Below are 17,490 nucleotides of genomic sequence, written 5' to 3'. Positions count from 1 at the left end.
ATGTTGGCCAGGCTGGTCTTGAACTTCTGGCCTCAAGTGATCCACCTGTCTTGGCTTCCCAAAGTGCTGGGATTACAGGCATGAGCCACTGCGCTTGGCAGAAATGCACACTTTTGACCCCCACCTAAATCTGTGTTGTGAGAAGTCCTCCAGGCTATTCTGATGCACAATGCAGTTTGAGGACCACTGGTCTAATTCAACTCCCCAACTTTTCAGATGCGGAAAAAAGAAACCCAGAGAGACACAATGACTGGCTGAGCTAGGATTACTGGATTACTGGTTTCCTGAGAGCCATTCAGTGTTCTGTCTCCTACAGAGCAATCAGATCTTGTGATATTGGTAGGCAGAATCCCAAGAACCTGTGATCTTATATACAAAATCAACTTTGTGGATGAGATTAAGTCAAGGACCTTGAGATGGGAAGAATATGCTAGGTTATCCAGGTGGGCCCAATCTAATCACACAGGTCCATAAAAGCAAATGACTCCCCCAGAGGGAGTTAGAGTTGTCAGCTTCAGGGAGACTTGATGATTTGGCAGCAGGGTAATAGGTGCAATGCTGCTGGCCTCGAAGATGGGAGAAGGGACAGGGCGGCAGCTGTAGAATTTTTAAAAGGCAAGGAAGCACGTTCTCCCCTAAGCCTCTGGAAAAGATCACAGCCCAGCCCACACCTTAATTCCAGCCCAGTACGACACCTGTGTTGGACTTTGAAACTACAGAACTGTAAGCAGAACTGTATTAACAAGTTTGTGGTAATGTGACAATGATAGAAAACTAATACATGGGGATTTCCCAAGACTCTCAAGTGATTGTTCATTTTCCTCTTAGGTTCTTTTTTTTTCTGATGGAGTTTCTTGTCGCTCTGGAGTGCAACGGCATGATCTAGGCTCACCGTAACCTCCACCTCCCGGGTTCAAGCGATTCCCCTGCCTCAGCCTCCCAAGTAGATGGGATTACAGGCACCCGCCACCACGCCCGGCTAATCTTTGTATTTTAAGTAGAGATGGGGTTTCACCATGTTGGCCAGGCTAGTCTTGAACTCCTGACCTCAGGTGATCTGCCCACCTCAGCCTCTCAAAGTGCTGGGATTACAGGCATCTGCCACTGCGCCTGGCCTTAGGTTCTTTAATGCAACAGATTTCTCCCTCAATTTGCCTAGTGAAATTTCACTAGGCAAATTTTGACATCAGGAGATCAATAAAGAAGGAACTCTGGGTCTATCTTCGACATCTGTTTTTCTTGTAGAAGAAACGGAGGCTAAAGCCAAATGACCTGCTAAGGATCACATAGCTAGTAAGAGAACTTAGAACTTTACCCCTTTTTCTTCTGAACCCCAGGTTCAACTTTCTTCATACCACACCATGACACCTGTTAGCCCCCTTCATTCACTCAACTATCCAACATTTGAAAAGTACTTTCTAGGTGCCAGGTGCCAAAGATAGAATATAAATACTTATCTATAGTATCTTCCATGTGTAAGGTTTTCCCTTCTACCCAAAAATCAATACCCAGGCTAGTACAATTTCTAATTAAATTTTTATTCTATACTTTTTACCTGAAATAGCTATTTGCGTCATCATCCTCCTATGCTACAAATAATATACTAAGGTCACTGCACAGCTAAATGTCCTTTGTTTTTGACCACAATGTTACTACATTCACTCCAAGCAGAGGTAAGTCCATACAATACTGCTCCCCAGGAAGAATGAGACACATTGGAGGCTCCAAGCATGATTTCTAAATTAAGACACATTTTAAAAATAAGGAATGGCCCAAACTTCAAAATCTTTTAATAGTAAATTTTTTATTATGGAAGGGAATAAAAACTATTTTTAAAGAACTCTAATAAGAACCTCACCTCACATTTTTTGATACTCTAAACTTGGGAAATAAATTATAAAGGTATTATTAGTTTTGGGGCATGTTTAAACAAAGTGGCCCAGATACAGAGCTTGAACCTTTCACCAGCCTTTGTCACTGTCTCAGAGGCAGGGCTCGCTGACTTGAGGTGGCAAACTGCAAGGACTGAATCAACTAGAGTTGTTTAATCCTCACCTGAGGGAAGCTTCAAGGGAGACTTCTGCAAGCCTGATGCCTGCTCATTCACAGAAAGGCTCTTTCTTATGAGATGTAACAGCAACCTGAATAATCACCCTGTTTAACTAGCATCTCAGAGCAGCTTCTGGGTCATAGTAGTATTGTGACCAAAGCAACTGGGTCATAGTAGTATTACAGCACACTGATGACGACTGGTTTTGTTCAAGCCTTGCAGATTACTCTTCCACTACTGTGCCTAAGACGGCTCTTATCCAGCATGGCACACACTTCTGCTCATGCTCACAATATTCACTTACTCATGTTTGTCCACCTCCCCTAAACTGTGAGACTTGTTCTTGCACCCCCAAGGACTGGCACACCATAGGCACTGTAAATGTGGGCTGATGGAATGAATGCAACATCTGACAAACCTGAGAGCCTGAAGACAACTAATGAGGATACTCTTCAATGAGTTACAAAACTGATGCTAGTGGAGCTTGGAGAATGTGGAACAAGGTATGTGTTCATTTTTGGCCACCAGCAAGAAGTTTTTTGTCCTTTTAATTATGCCTCCTACGTCTAGGATGGAAGCCTCTGTCATCCCAGCTATCAGTGCCAACTACGTGGCAGCTAGATGGGCTACATACAAGGAGCTACCCTTCAAGGCCCTGTGAGCATTTCTTTGATACACCTCTGCATCCTATCAAGCTTCTTAAAGACTACTTCAAAGTGTCAGCCAAAGCAATACATACATAGCCCTAGGTGTTTTGGTCCTTACTTCCTTAGAGCTAGACAATCTCCTTAACGCTTCTTCATGAAAAGCTCATGAGACTGGCTGGAGCACCTTTAACTTGCCATTAACACAAAGACTCAGGGAATGGGCTCTGGCACCAGCCTCTGGGACCTGCACCACAGCCCAGTACCAACCAAGGCTTCCCAGTCAACCTCAGAGGGACAGAGAGTTGTCCAGTTCTTCTCAGGTCCATTTACTCAATGCTACTCAAGGTATGGTACATGGATTTAGAAGCTGCACTTATGTCCCACAGCTGCTCCAGGGAAAGTGCCAGTTTCAGAAACTGAATCCATTAAATACATAATCAATTATTATGTCAGTATGAAACATCAGCCAGCCATTCACTGGCTAAAGGCTAATTGTGTGTACTCAAGACAAAAGTTCCAGGCTTGACTAGCTTTTTAGAATAAATGTGGTTGGCCTAATGTGCATACTGTCCAGGTATGATACAGCACAGGGCTACTGGAGAAAAAAACTGAGGCTGTCAGCATATGTGTGAAAGCCAAAAGTCACCAGGTCAATTTTATCATCTGTAAAATGGGGATAACAGTATTTGCTTTGCCTTCTGCATAAAGCTGCTGTGTAAAATAACCATAAAAGTGTTTTATAAACTAGAAAGTTATGTAATTATTAGAACTTTTAAATAAAAATTACATAAAACATACATTCATCTCTGTCATACTTTGGCAATTACTGATATCAAAATCAGATATAATACAAAGTACAGTCTATTAAATTAAGACAAACAGTTAAAAGTTAATTTTTTGTTAAGTAATTTTTCTCCTACAATCTGCCTTAAACAAGCAGACCCTGCATGGGTCTGGACACCTGCTGCTGGTCGTTGTTTTTGATAAGTCTAGCTGCTGTATGTTTCAGTAATGTTTCATCTCCGACGGTGTGGAAGGTCAGTTCTTGGCCAAGTCTCTGGACACTTCACTTCTTAGCTACTATTTACGATTACTTTCATTATATCTCCCCTCTCAATTCTCCTATCCGGGACCAATACAAATTAACAACTATTTTTAAAGCTTTCTAAAGCATTTTGCATTGGAAGAAAAGATGTTAAATAAATGGGGACTAATAATGACACACAACTGCATACAAATTAAACTCTAGCAGGATTTCAAAAGCATTGAAAACTGCCCCAAAATGGCATATTGAGCACAACTAGAATGAGAAAAACCGCCTCACAGGCTTGCCTGTTGTACTCTGCAGACACTGCCCTCTGTTATGTGGAGAGCAGACCTGGGCACCAATGACTCCTTTGCTGCCTGCATCAGAGTCACCTGCCAGGTGCTCCCAGCCATACTTCTCCAGACCTGTCCCCACTCACATTAATCTAGAATAATCTGCTGTGGCTGATTCTGGACCCTCTGCTGCCATGTGGATCTTAGGTCCAACAGATGGTACTATTCCTTACAACACACTTAGGGCCCAATAGTTCATCTTCTCTGCCTCCTGGGACCCAGTCGTCTGCTTCCCACCAATACAAGCCGATGAAAACACACACACAATTCTTTAATCTGATCATCTTTCAGGCATAATTTGAAATCAAATCATATATTTACATCACCATTCTCCTCCCATAAAAGCCCCAATCAAAACGTGGCTCTGCTACAGATCCGGACAAGTATTTGTTTCTTTGGGAAAGTCTTTCAAGTCACATTATAAACCTGTAATAAGTGTCTCTGTGGCTGAGTGGGGGTTGGGTGGTAGCTGGCCCCAGAAGTGGTACAAAATGCACAGAAAGCCTGACCAAGGTCCAAATCTCTTGAGTGTGGCCATTTTGGCAGCATCTACCAGCTACATCCTTGGATTCTGTTTTGATCCACAAAGAAAGCCCATTCCCTTATTTCCCTTCCGATGTCTTTGTGCCCATAAGGTGGGACCAGCCTGTCTGCAGTCTATAGTAAAGTTATGATGTTTTCCGTCAGGTTAGAAGGGTTGGGATTAAAGGACTTTTTTCCTTCATTAAGAATGTCCTTCTTTGTCTTTCTGTACTTCATCTACCAAACAGAGGATGTCAGAAATTAGCCACAATCTTGAGCAGATAAAGAACATATTCAGGCCGGGCGCGGTGGCTCACGCTTGTAATCCCAGCACTTTGGGAGGCCGAGGCGGGCGGATCACGAGGTCAGGAGATCGAGACCACGGTGAAACCCTGTCTCTACTAAAAATACAAAAAATTAGCCGGGAGTGGTAGAGGCTGAGGCAGGAGAATGGCGGGAACCCGGGAGGCGGAGCTTGCAGTGAGCCGAGATCGCGCCACTGCACTCCAGCCTGGGCGACAGAGGGAGACTCCGTCTCAAAAAAAAAAAAAAAAAAAAAAAAAAGAACATATTCAGAATACATACAGCTTTATATAATAGACTTATTCATTTTAACACTGAGCAAACAAATAATGAAAAGTTAGTAGGTCTAAGAGCTGGGGAAGGAGGTCTTTTCTCCAGAAGATTCTGTCACATACCTCTTTTTATGCCATTGTTGCTTTAAAAAATCCAGATTCTCAGGCTAGGCGTGGTGGCTCACGCCTGTAATCCCAGCACTTTGTGAGGCTGAGGCGGAAGGATCACCTGAGGTCGCAAGTTTGAGACCAGGCTGGCCAACACGGTGAAACCCTGTCTCTACTAAAAATACAAAAATTAGCTGGGCGTGGTGGTGCACGCCTGTAATCCCAGCTACTCGGGAGGCTGAGGCAGGAGAATCGCTTGAACCTGGGAGGCGGAGGTTGCAGCGAGCGAGATCATGCCATTGCACTCCAGCCTGGGCAACAAGAGTGAAACTCCGTCTCAAAAAAAAAAAAAAAAAAAAATATCCAGATTCTCACCAGTGAGCTGTGTTATGAGGAAGGGACCTCTGCAGTAATGTGAAGGTAACTCTTGGCTAACGAAGGTAAAAACACCAGACCCACGCTTCTTCAGAATCATAAAGTATAAGTTATTCTACTGAATGTGAAGAAGGCAATTTGACTTCCTAACGAGCTGTTCTCTGGGACTTTTAATTTGCCTTATTAATGTGTCAATCCTGATTCCACAGCCTAAAACTGCAACGTCCAGAAAGTGGAAACATGGGTTGCATGAAAATTAATAAGAACTTGATCAGGCTGGTCCTTCCCCTTGACGTGCAGGTTTCTCTAAAGGTTGTAAGACACTGTGTGATCAAGATGCCTTTTATTCTCAGTGCTCTTTTCTTTGATATTTAAGTTCCCTTATGAGTTGATGGTATCGACTTCAGAAGTATAATGATCTTTTCTTTTTATTCATTCTACAAATTTTTATTGCATGCCTGTGTGCAGGGGCTGAAATGGGGAGCCAAAGTTCACCTAGTGTCTACCCTCCAGGAGCTCACAGAATGATCTGGGGGTAAAGCAAAATTTAAATAGTGATGTAAACAGTACTTCAGAGCATAGAGGTAATGTCACCAACCTAGTTAAGGAGGTCAGGAAAGCATTCTTGAGGGAGTGTAGCTTGACCTGAGTCATAAAGAGGGAGTAAGAGCTACCTGGGGGGAAGGGGAACAATCTGCTTTGTGGAGGGACAAGCAGGCAGGGTGCAGGGAACTGACACGGTGGAGCACAACTCTGAAGGGGTGGGAAGCTGACATGCAGGAACCCAGGGCCAACAATGGCTGTTGCTGGGTTAGGGATGATATGGAAGAGTTTGGGTACTGGTGGTGGAAATGTATACAAGAGGTGGCATAGACTTTGAAGGTAAAACTGACAGGACTTGATGCTGACAGATGGCCAGGGGGTCTGTGAGATGTGTTGCAGTGAGCCCGCGTGTGTGGCAGTGTAAATCGGCACAGTGGACAGGGAGCCCTCTGGATGCCAGCACAGCAGGATTCTGATGAGGTGAGCACACACGTGGCACCTGCTCTAAATGCTACTTTCTCCTAGAAAGATTCCATTTACAGAAGAGAATGTTTTGGACTGAGAGCAAAATCTCAACTGGTCAGGAATGGGTTCAATTCCAAATGGTATTTTATGGTTAACTACGAGAAACCTTTTATAGAACACAGGCTATCTTCCTGCTTTAGTAAATAGCTCAGGATTTTAAGTAAACTGATTGTTTTCCATTGCCTTAGAGTTATGATTCTGTATTAAGAGTATTCTTGTAAGACACGAGGAAGAGACTAGGCTTTATCAAAATGATCCCAGGACATAGCCTAAAACTTGCTTTTTAAAATAAATCCCTGCTAGCAAGCTTTTTCTCCGTATCATTTTACTTCTCCTAAAGTAGAGGACAACAACAACAACAACAAATTCAGTCAAAGAAACTGTTCAGTTAGTTTAACTGACAGTTCCTCTATGTGCCTTCCTTATATTCAGATATTCCTTATCAGAAATCTTTTTTGATTTTTACCTCAAATTTAGGCAGTCTAAAAACAAAGACATGAAATAAGGAAAAGAGAGAAAGCTGGGGCGGAGAGGAAGCTCTCGGAGTTTTTCACTGGAGCGGAGCTGTCCACTGAAGCTGATCTGGAATAGCAGCAGGGCTAAAAGAAACATACTTGGCCCTGTCTCTCACTGGTACAGGAGCCTAGGCGAGTTAATTTAAGTCTCGATTTTCTCAACAGTACATTGGGGATAATACCCAGTTGGGAAAAAAGGGCACAGTAGGGGTATCTTCTGCTATTTAAAGACATTGATCAGGGCAAAAGAACCTGAATAGGGCCAGGTAAGGTGGCCCATGTCTGTTATCCCAGCACTTTGGGAGGTTGGGGTGGGAGGACTGCCTGAGGCCAGGAGTTCAAGATTAGCCTGGGCAACAAAGAGAGGCCCCGTCTCTATAAAAAAATAAAATTAAATTTGCTGGGTGTGTTGGCACTCGCCTATAGTCCCAGCTATTCAGGAGGCTGAGGCAAGAGGACTGCTCGAGCCCATGAGGTCAAGGCTGCGGCCAACTATGATCACACCACTGCATTCCAGCCTGGATGACAGGGCAAGACCTTGACTAACACACACACACACACCCTGCACATACTTCCCAGTAAGTGCCAGCACTGATCCCTAGTCATTTTCTGTTACTCTCTAGTCCCATGTGGAATGGATGGTCCCTTGAAACTACAAAGGCCCTCTGTGCTTGTCTACAAGGCTATGGGCAGCAGCACAGACACCCAGGAGCAGTTAAAGCTAACAATCTACTATTGCTATTAAACCAAATCCAGCTATGCTGTCACACAAGGTGTTCCTTTTGTCTACTTAGAGCGTATTTTACAGGTCAGGCACAGTATTTAACCACTTATTCCCCACCCTCAGCTATCTGCTTTAGTATGTACACTTTATTAATGATAATGTTTAAGTAACATGTGAAAATATGGCAGGTGATACTAATTATTTCTACCAAGGTGCCCACAAAAAAGAAAGTTCGTAATTATCATACATGGTATGAACTTCAACTGCAGATATGGTAGGCAGATATCAGCCACTTGCTGTGGGTTTTTAATGTTCTATAACACCGTAAACTCCAATTATCCTGGGTTTACAGCCTTCAGGTTCTGCATTAATAAATTTACGGAGGCAAAACAAAAGAGGAACAAAAAACAATTTCCCAAATAAAATACATCCATTTGCCTCAATTTAAGTTAAATCTAATCTTTGTCCCCCTTCTGGAAAATTAAAGCATTACTCAAGAAGGCCTGGTTTAGTAATTTTTCTCTTGCACAAAATGTATACGTAGTTTGTTATAATGTTAATACGAAGTCTCATAACTCAGAAGGCCAACACAGGGTCACTAATGATGTTTCTTTGTGCTAACCAAACTTGCCTTTTTTTCTGAAACACAGTTTGCATTTTATTATTATTTTTGAGACAGAGTCTCACTCTGTTGCCCAGGCTGGAGTGCAGTGACGAGATCTTGGCTCAACGAAACCTCTACCTCCCGGGTTCAAGTGATGATCCTGCCTTAGCCTCTAAAGTAGCTGGATTACAGGCGCCCACCACCACATCCAGCTAACTTTTGTATTTTTAGTAGAGATGGGGTTTCACCATGTTGGCCAAGCTGGTCTCGAACTCCTGACCTCAGGTGATCCACCCTCCTCGGCCTCCCAAAGTGCTGGGATTACAGGCATGAGCCACTGCACCCAGCCTGCATTTTATTTTATCTACAGTTATATATACTCCATTAAAATAATCCTAATCAGAGGGTTTCTTTTACAGCCCCAAAAGAAAATTGCAACTGTGCGAAAACCTTATATATTTTGTCTAACGGAGTTTTTCCATATTAAAAGGAGCTTGTGCCCTTTAAGAAATTAGAAAGGAAGGGCACAGAGTGCTGGAGTCCAGGACAAGGTATAAGCCATTGATTAGCACTTTTCCTCTGAATAAAAGCAGAGAACCTGAGAAAAGGCTGAACCCAGCAGGAGTAGGAGACCTGCGGCAGCCCTGTGATGAAGAAAGAGAAGAGTTTTTTCTCAAGTACAGGGAGAGAAATACTTATAGACATAGTTTAAAACACTGAAATTGAAGTTGCACAAGATCTTGCACTAGCTTATTTTTATTTTACCCTTTGCTCAAACAGTGGATTAGCTTATAAAGAGAAATGATTACATTTTGTGCTTTCTGAATCTAAGAAGGCATCTTTTTAAAGAAATTACACTCCAGGGAAGTGACTCTTGGTGTAAGCTGCTTCTCTCCATGGCTCATCCTACCCAGGAGTTGGGTCTGTGCTTCCAGAAAGCCAATTACTGGAAGCTGCTTATTCACAAGGCACCCATACTGAAATGTTTACAGTTTCAGCGCGGAAACGACAAACCTGCTGCCACAATAGGACTCCCTTAACAAGATTTCAAATCTGTGAAGATCATACTGAAGCGGAAATCTCCAAAGCTGTTCCAAACACTTGGCTCTGGAGGTCTTTCTCATTTTTACTCCTCTCTTCCTACTTGCATTCATATTACCTTCCTCTTTCACACCCGGAGCCACTGCCATCTCACCAACGCTCTCGCCTGTCCATCTTCTCAAACAGGTTGAGGTATTGTCAGGCAAAGCCACCCTATTCCTGGAAGTGGCAAGTTTTTCAAAGGCAGGGGCAGCCTGACAGGACAGACACTGGAGGCACTTAGTTCCAGCTACTCAGGAAATAGAGTCCCAGCAGAAAGGAACTTTCAAAAACGAGGATATCTTGATATACTGAAGCTAATGCCAATGAAACTACCATAAGATCACTGGTCCTCAAATCCTAAGCCAGCCCCCGCCACCTCTCAGCCAAGCTTCAGTGGGGTCATTTAATTTGGCAATAACATGAGACATAGCCTCACATCTCATTTCAGGTCACTCCCACAGGTCATGCTCAACCAGGGGCCTTTTCTTCCTGGAAACCTACTGGAAGGAAAAACTATGTCCACACTAGAAGGGAAATTTTGGCACCCAAATCTGTGACTAGCTTATGAACCTTCAGTTTTCAGAACTGATTTTTGCATTTCTCAAAGTGTAACTCTGCCACCTGCACCAGCATGGTCCCAAGCTTGAGTTAAAAAAAAAAAAAAGACTGAGGACACTGCCCCAGAAGAGACTGAATGGGAAGCATCCCAGGTTGTTTCTTATCCTCAAGAAAGTTTTAAAACTATTGGTTCAATTCATCTTCATAGATGTGGAAATTTTCTTCTACATTTCTGTTTCAGAAGATTCCTACCAGATTAGGAAGATACTCGGCAAGAGTACAATCCTCATTTCAACAGAAAAGGAAAAAGGAAAAAAAAAAAAAGGAAACTTCAAGAGTCTCCATGAAGAAAATAGAGATCTGGAAGTAATACAACCAAGTTTAGAAATCCTGCATAATTCCTCAATACATCTCCTCCTCCACCTACACTTTTTTTTTTTTTTTTGAGATAGGGTCTCGCTCTGTCACTCATTCATCAAGCCAGAGTCTGAGGTTGCAGTGAGCTTTGATTGTGCCACTGTACTCATAGTGGAGCAATCAGGGCTCACTGCAATCTCAAATTCCTGGGCTAGAGGAATCCTCTTGCCTCTACTTCCTTAGTAGCTGGGACCACTGGTGCACACCACTGCACTTGGCTAATTTATTTTTTGTAGAGATGGCATCTCACTTTGTTGCCCAAGCTGGTCTCAAACTCCTGGGCTTAGGCAATCCTCCCACCTCAGCCTCCTAAAGTGATGGGATTACAGGTGTGAGCCACCATGCCCAGCCCCAAGATTTAAGTGTCTGTTGTTACGACAGATTTCATTTATCCAACACCTTGACAAGGCAGTCCAGTTATTAACCCCATTTTACAGGTTAAGAAATTCGGCTTAGGGGCTAAGTGATGTTATAGTTTCCCAAGAAGCCAACTCCTACAGATGTTTGGATGAAGGATAAAATATGACCTACAAGATTCTATAATTATGACTCTTTGCCAACAAGGACCGTCTGGTAAATTCAAGAGCCTCTGTGCTCTCCTTCGGGCCTTGTCTCTGGGCAGTGTGGTGGTCATATAATAAAAGGTGGTTCCATCACATGACTTTTCTTTCAAGAGTGAGATCAGAAAAAAGCAACAAGTAGAGGATGGGACTGGTCAGATTATTGAAATTGTCTGAAAATACACCAATGACTAACGGATTTCAGAGTTCCCAAGTCAAATTAAGGAGCTATAAAGGCAACAACTGGGTGTTTGCTGGTGGCCTCAGAGCTCCTTGGGGGTCCATGGGAAAGGTGAGTCTTTATGTGGCTGGATCATTTCCTGGGGTTCTCTACAGCTAATTTGGAAGCTCTTGAACAGAGAATCTTCTGGAGCTGAGCAACAAGATTTTGTTGGCATATTCACCTTAAATTGAGCTTTTTTTCCAAAGATGGGAAGGGAAGAGGTAGGTGTGAGAGAACAGAATGCTGGGTCAGCAAATCAGTGAGATTCCATTGTTGGGAGATGATTTGCTTCAATGAAGCGTTTCTGTGGCATTGCTAAAACCCTCGCCCTGCCAGGAGACGAAGCTAAAACATTAGTAGTTGATACAGATACCTATCAACAACCCCGGCTGCCTTGCACAATGTTCCTCAGGTCTCTACCAGGGATGCTTAATGCTTATGCCTCTCCTGATGTACACTAGTGAAGGAACAAGTTGTCACTTGGCCCACAGTGAGAGGGCTAAATACTAATAATGACTCTGCTTCTGCCTGGGAGAGTGTGGGGTGGGGGCGGGGGTAGCGGTAGGTGGTGTTACTGAGAAAGCCAGGCAAAGTGGTTGTTCAGAGCAGAGAACTAAGAGAGTGCTCTTGGTGGACTGTGAGTTTCATAGGGCATGGTGGAGGAGATTGGCAAAGCAGCAGTGTGTGGTTCTTGACATGTGCCTATCTATTTCCCCTGCCTCTCATGCTTCAAATCCCCCAAGTCACTCTAGTAGTGGAAGGTCCGAGTGCCACATGGGGAGGGCAGGCCTCTGAGGCCATACTGACTCAGGCTTTCCTTTGGCCGAGTTAGGCGTAGCTTCTCCACACTTACAGAAACCTCACAGTATCCACAGACCATGCCTCCCAGCACTTAGCAAGTGCTCACTGAACATAAGGTGGGGCTGCTTTTACCTGCTAAAAACTATCCATTGGAAATTCCTTCATTCTGAAATGGTCATACTGCATTTCAATGTCTAGGAGACATCTCAGACTTAACATGAACAAAATACAACTCCTGAATCCCAAACCTGTTCTCTTGGGAGACCCTGGAGGGAGATCTCTTGGTGGGGATTCAGGAGATGTGTTTTTCAACATTCAGGTGGCACTACATTCACCCAGTGGCAACTCACATTTTTGTCCCCAGAGACATACACTGAAACTCATGAACAACAAAGCCTCATACAGATGCCCTCTATAATGAAGGCAGAACCTGTTCCTCTGCCTTACAAAGAACCACAAGGACAAGAAATTAAGAATACTGCTGGTCATCCATCTCTCATCCATTCATTTTTTCACCCAAAACTATAAAGTAGCATACAGGAAAACAAAAGTCAGTCTCACTACCAAAACACACTTTAACATCTCCTAAATTTTTTATATGTAGATTAAAATTCTGACCAGCATATTTACAAATTATTTCCAATATTACATATATTTTTTTTTTGAGATGGAGTTTCGCTCTTGTCACCCAAGGCTGGAATGCAATGGCGCAATCTCAGCTCACTGCAACCTCCACCTCCCGGTTCAAATGATTCTCCTGCCTCAGCCTCCCCAGTAGTTGGGATTACAGGTGCCTGCCACCAATGCCCAGCTAACTTTTGTATTTTTAGTAGAGACGGGGTTTCCCCACGTTGGCCAGGCTAGTCTCAAACTCCTGACCTCAGGTGGTCCGCGTGCCTCAGCCTCCCAAAGTGCCAGGATTACAGGTGTGAGCCACCGCGCCCAGCCCAATATTACATACTTTTAAACATACATATTTAAATGGCATCCAAAGGCCCACCTCTTCCCACTGGAGGTTACATTGCTTCTATGTGTCTCTTAAAGAACCTGTCAGTCACAAATTTACCCTGCACTGATCACTCCCATGCCAGGCATTAGGGTGGGCTCTGGGGCCAACTCAGCCCTTGGGGAGCCTATCTGGTGAGGACGACAATCAGATAAGCTGGTAGTCACCCCAAGAGCAGCTCCAGCTTAGCTGAGCATTTGCATAAGTGCTGGGAGGCATAGGCTCTGAATACTGTTGGGTCTGTGTAACCTGCAAAGGGAAGGCTGAGTCAGTAAGGTCTCAGAGGTTTGTCCTATCCTCAGTGAGGAGGCATTCAGACCTGCCACTATTGGAGTGACTTGGGGGATTTGACCCATGGGTGCTAAGAGGTGTAACAGGTAAAATGGGAGTGCAGCTGGGCAGCACTTGCTGCCTAGGGAATGAGGTGACAGGTGAGCTGGTTTTAAATCCATGTGCTTTTCACAAATAGTGGATTAAAATGCCCAGGCCTGCTCTCTGAAGAGGAGGGAGACACAAAGTCTTATGTCAGCAAACAAGTACATTTCATTTTTGAGGGGTTGCCCTTTCAAAGCATTAGTATATTTTTATTACTTCAATAAAGAACCCTACCTAGAAACAAGCAAACAGAATAATTTGGGAACTGTCCTATCACTTATCCTAATGAATTACACTATTATCCTAGCAACCAGCTTTGTATGAAAAAACAAAAATAACTTTCAAGCAAACCAGAGGCCTTCACCTGACATCTGTCTGAACTAAGATTTAAGGTTCACAATCACAGCTTTCAAAGTCTGAAACCACATGGCACCCCTAGGGAGCCAGCCACAATGAACAGACCTGAGACTTGTTAGATGAATATACATTTTACTAGAAACTTCCACTGGCTGCTCAGTGAAACACATAACAGAGATGAAATGCCTCCACCGTTGAACAATGTCAGCGCACCCAGGTCCCACTGGTGGTGCTAGTCCATCAGAAGGGACTAGCACCACTTCAGATTTGAGTTCTGTTGAAAATCTGTTACTCTGTTCACCTTGGTATTATCTATCTGCCTGTGTAGCAGTTCTTCAATTCTATTTTCATAAGGCATGTTAACTGACAGCAGTATGCTGCCAACATCTTCAAATTAAGTGTCAGCTCTTAAGTACATACAACCAAAATCACTCCACTATTACCAGGTTTACGTGGACAGCATCAGTTTTTCTCTTCAGTTTAATTTCCACCAATAAGTTTAGAGAGAGGAGCGTTATCTTTACTAACTAAACCAACACATGAGGACACAATTCTAAGGCTGATGCTAGGTAGCTCATATTTGCTTCCTTTAAAACCACATCAACTCAAAAGCTTCCAGGAATAGTTTAGTATCCACCAAGGAGGCTACCTGATTTCCAGCAAAGTGAGTTTTATCCTTTACAGTCCTCTATCATCATCTAATTTACAGATGAGAAACTTTTTTTTTTTTTTTTTGAGACAGAGTCTCGCTCTGTCACCCAGGCTGGAGGGCAGTGGTGCGATCTCGGCTCACTGCAAGCTCCGCCTCCTGGGTTCACGCCATTCTCCTGCCTCAGCCCCCCGAGTGGCTGGGACTACAGACGCCTGCCACCACGCCCGGCTAATTTTTTTTGTATTTTTAGTAGAGACAGGGTTTCACCGTGTTAGCCAGGATGTTCTCGATCTCCTGACCTCACGATCTGCCTGTCTCAGCCTGCCAAAGTGCTGGGATTACAGGCGTGAGCCACCGCGCCCGGCTGGGATGAGAAACTTTTTAAGAGCTCTACTAATGCCTAATTTAGGGGCACCCCTGAAGAAAGGAGTTTCATACATCTGAATTTTCCAGAGAAGTGATTCAGGCTATGAGAAATAGGTACAGAAAAACAAATTGAGAATAACAAAATTCCAAATTAACAATTAATGGACATTAAACACAAAATTAACAGGGAACAACATTAATATCACTAATAAAAGAAATGGAAAGGAACTAAAGGTTTAAAAAGAAGGTCCAATGCCACTGAGGTAGCAGTAAACATGGGCTCACCTGTTCTCATGGATGCTCATGCCTTGTTATGATCCTTTGCTGGTTAAACCACAAGACAATGTCTATCAAAAACCATAACAATGTTGGCCCTTCTTGACCTAGCAGTTCAATAGCCATAAATTTTTCTTTAAATCAAAAAATAAAAATGCTTATTGCTCCATAGAAAGTAGTAAATTAACTGGAAACCACCCCAATAAAAGTGCAGTACTTGGATAAATTACATTATACTCACACTAAGACAAAAAAATCACAGATTAGAATGAAAATTAAAATTACAAAATAAAGTAAAAAAAGCAACACAGACTTGTATCTATACTGTGATGATGGAGACTCAGAAGGTTTGAATCCTGGGCAAGGTCCTCTCTGGACCTCAAATCTCACCTGGAGTGTGATGAGAGCCACCAGGAAGGGTTGGTTTGAGGTCTAAATGTGATTAATTCATGTATAGTGCTTAGAAAGCATTCAGTACATGTTAGCAGTCATTACAGTCATTCCTGGTATCCATGGAGGACTGGTTCCAGGACCTCTGCCAATACCAAACTCCACGGATGCCCAAGTCTCCTATATAAAATAGCACAGTATTTGCATATAAGCTAAGCACATCCTCCTGTATACTTTAAGCCATCTCTAGATTACGTATGATACCTAATATGATATAACTAATGCTATGCAAAGTTGTTATACTTTCTCATTTAGAGAATAATGACAAGAAAAAGGTCAGAACAGATGAAATTTTTCCCTCCAAATTTTTTTTTTTTTTTTGAGACACAGTCTCGCTCTGTTGCCCAGGCTGGAGTGCAGTGGCATGATCTTGGCTCACTGCAAGCTCCGCCTCCTGGGTTCACGCCATTCTCCTGCCTCAGCCTCCTGAGTAGCTGGGACTACAGGTGCCCACCACCACGTCCAGCTAATTTTTGTATTTTTAGTAGAGACGGGGTTTCACTGTGTTGGCCAGGCTGGTCTTGAACTCCTGACCTCAGGTGATCTGCCCACCTTGGCCTCCCAAGGTTCTGGGATTACACGCGTGAGCCACTGTGCCCCGCCCCCTCCAAATATTTCCAGTCTGCTGTTGAATCTAAGAATGCAGAACCCATGAATATGGGAAGCTGACTATATTATACTATTATATATAGTGAAATAATCAGCACATGGACAAAATCTAGAAAAGAGATATGTTGGGTTATCAGGATCGTGGCGTTCTTTTACTAACAGTTCCATTAGTTTTACTAATAATAATACTTAAGAATAATACTGTTATCTTTATGTAAATACTATGTAAATCTTTTTCATGACTCAGGAGTACAACTGGGAACCCTGACTAGCACAGATGGTGCCAGCACCTCATCTAAACCCTGAGGCCAGTTTATCTTTTCTTCTGCCTTTTCCCATGTTTCTTGCCACTTCCTATGGGTAGAGCGACGATTCCCATTTCAGAGCCCATCTCACCATAGAGTCAAGTGCTAGCACTTTGCCTAGCCTCAATTCAGTGCATAAAGGCACTGAGGCTGCATTCTGAAACTGAGGAAATAGGGTACAACTGTGCACAACAGAGAGGTTTTCTTCAGGCCCATAAAAACGTTTGACATGTGCTCTCTCTCAGTGTAATTAAATACAGTCTTGGTTTTTCACCACATTGTCAGTATCTTGGGAAAATTATTTTAAAAGTCTAAGCAGGCCAGGTATGGTGGCTCAGGCCTGTAACCCTGACACTTTGGGAGGCCAAGGCAGATGGATCACCTGAGGTCAGGAGTTTGAGACCAGATGGGCTAACATGGCAAAACCCCATCTCTACAAAAAAAAAAAAAAAAAAAAAAAAAAAAGCCAGATGTGGTGACAGGAGAATCGTTTGATCCACTGTACTCCAGACTGGGCAAGAGTGACTCTGTCCAAAAAAAAAAAAGCCCAAACAGCAAGTTATCCTTTCCTTTCTGTTTCCCCTTCCAATTACATTTTAGGAATAATTATAATGATAGCTTAAATTTTTCTGATATCTTTTTGGGATTCTCTGGGTTTTTTCTTTTTTATAAACATGACAGACCTCATGATTTCCTATTTTTCTCTCCACTTTCTTTCAATTTGGATTTAAAAACTTATCAGTTTACATCTATTTGAAAGGCTAAATAAAAAGCAAGCAGTTATTTAAAATGCTGTATTAGAATCTAGTGTTGACTTACCTAAGCATGTATATTAGGCTGAACTGCCTTCATAACTAATATTTTCTTGTCTAATACATATTAAA

The 17,490-nt window shown here is 43.0% G+C and overlaps 1 protein-coding gene and 1 long non-coding RNA gene across 5 annotated transcripts in view; one reads left to right on the top strand and one right to left on the bottom strand.

Annotated features, from left to right (window-relative positions):
* Positions 1-17,490, bottom strand: part of TCF20 (transcription factor 20) — a 107,407-nt gene that overhangs the window by 23,162 nt on the left and 66,755 nt on the right. The window lies entirely within an intron of this gene.
* Positions 6,101-10,474, top strand: LOC134733497 (uncharacterized). Its single transcript, XR_010117039.1, has 3 exons — positions 6,101-6,192; positions 6,569-6,680; positions 10,100-10,474. It is a non-coding gene; the product is annotated as an uncharacterized lncRNA (long non-coding RNA).

The sequence above is a fragment of the Symphalangus syndactylus genome, chromosome 18 (genome assembly GCF_028878055.3).
Source record: "Symphalangus syndactylus isolate Jambi chromosome 18, NHGRI_mSymSyn1-v2.1_pri, whole genome shotgun sequence".
In the NCBI taxonomy this organism is placed as follows: Eukaryota; Metazoa; Chordata; class Mammalia; order Primates; family Hylobatidae; genus Symphalangus; species Symphalangus syndactylus.
The sequence above is the reverse complement of the archived record's forward strand: the minus strand, read 5'-3'. Positions and strand labels throughout refer to the sequence as shown.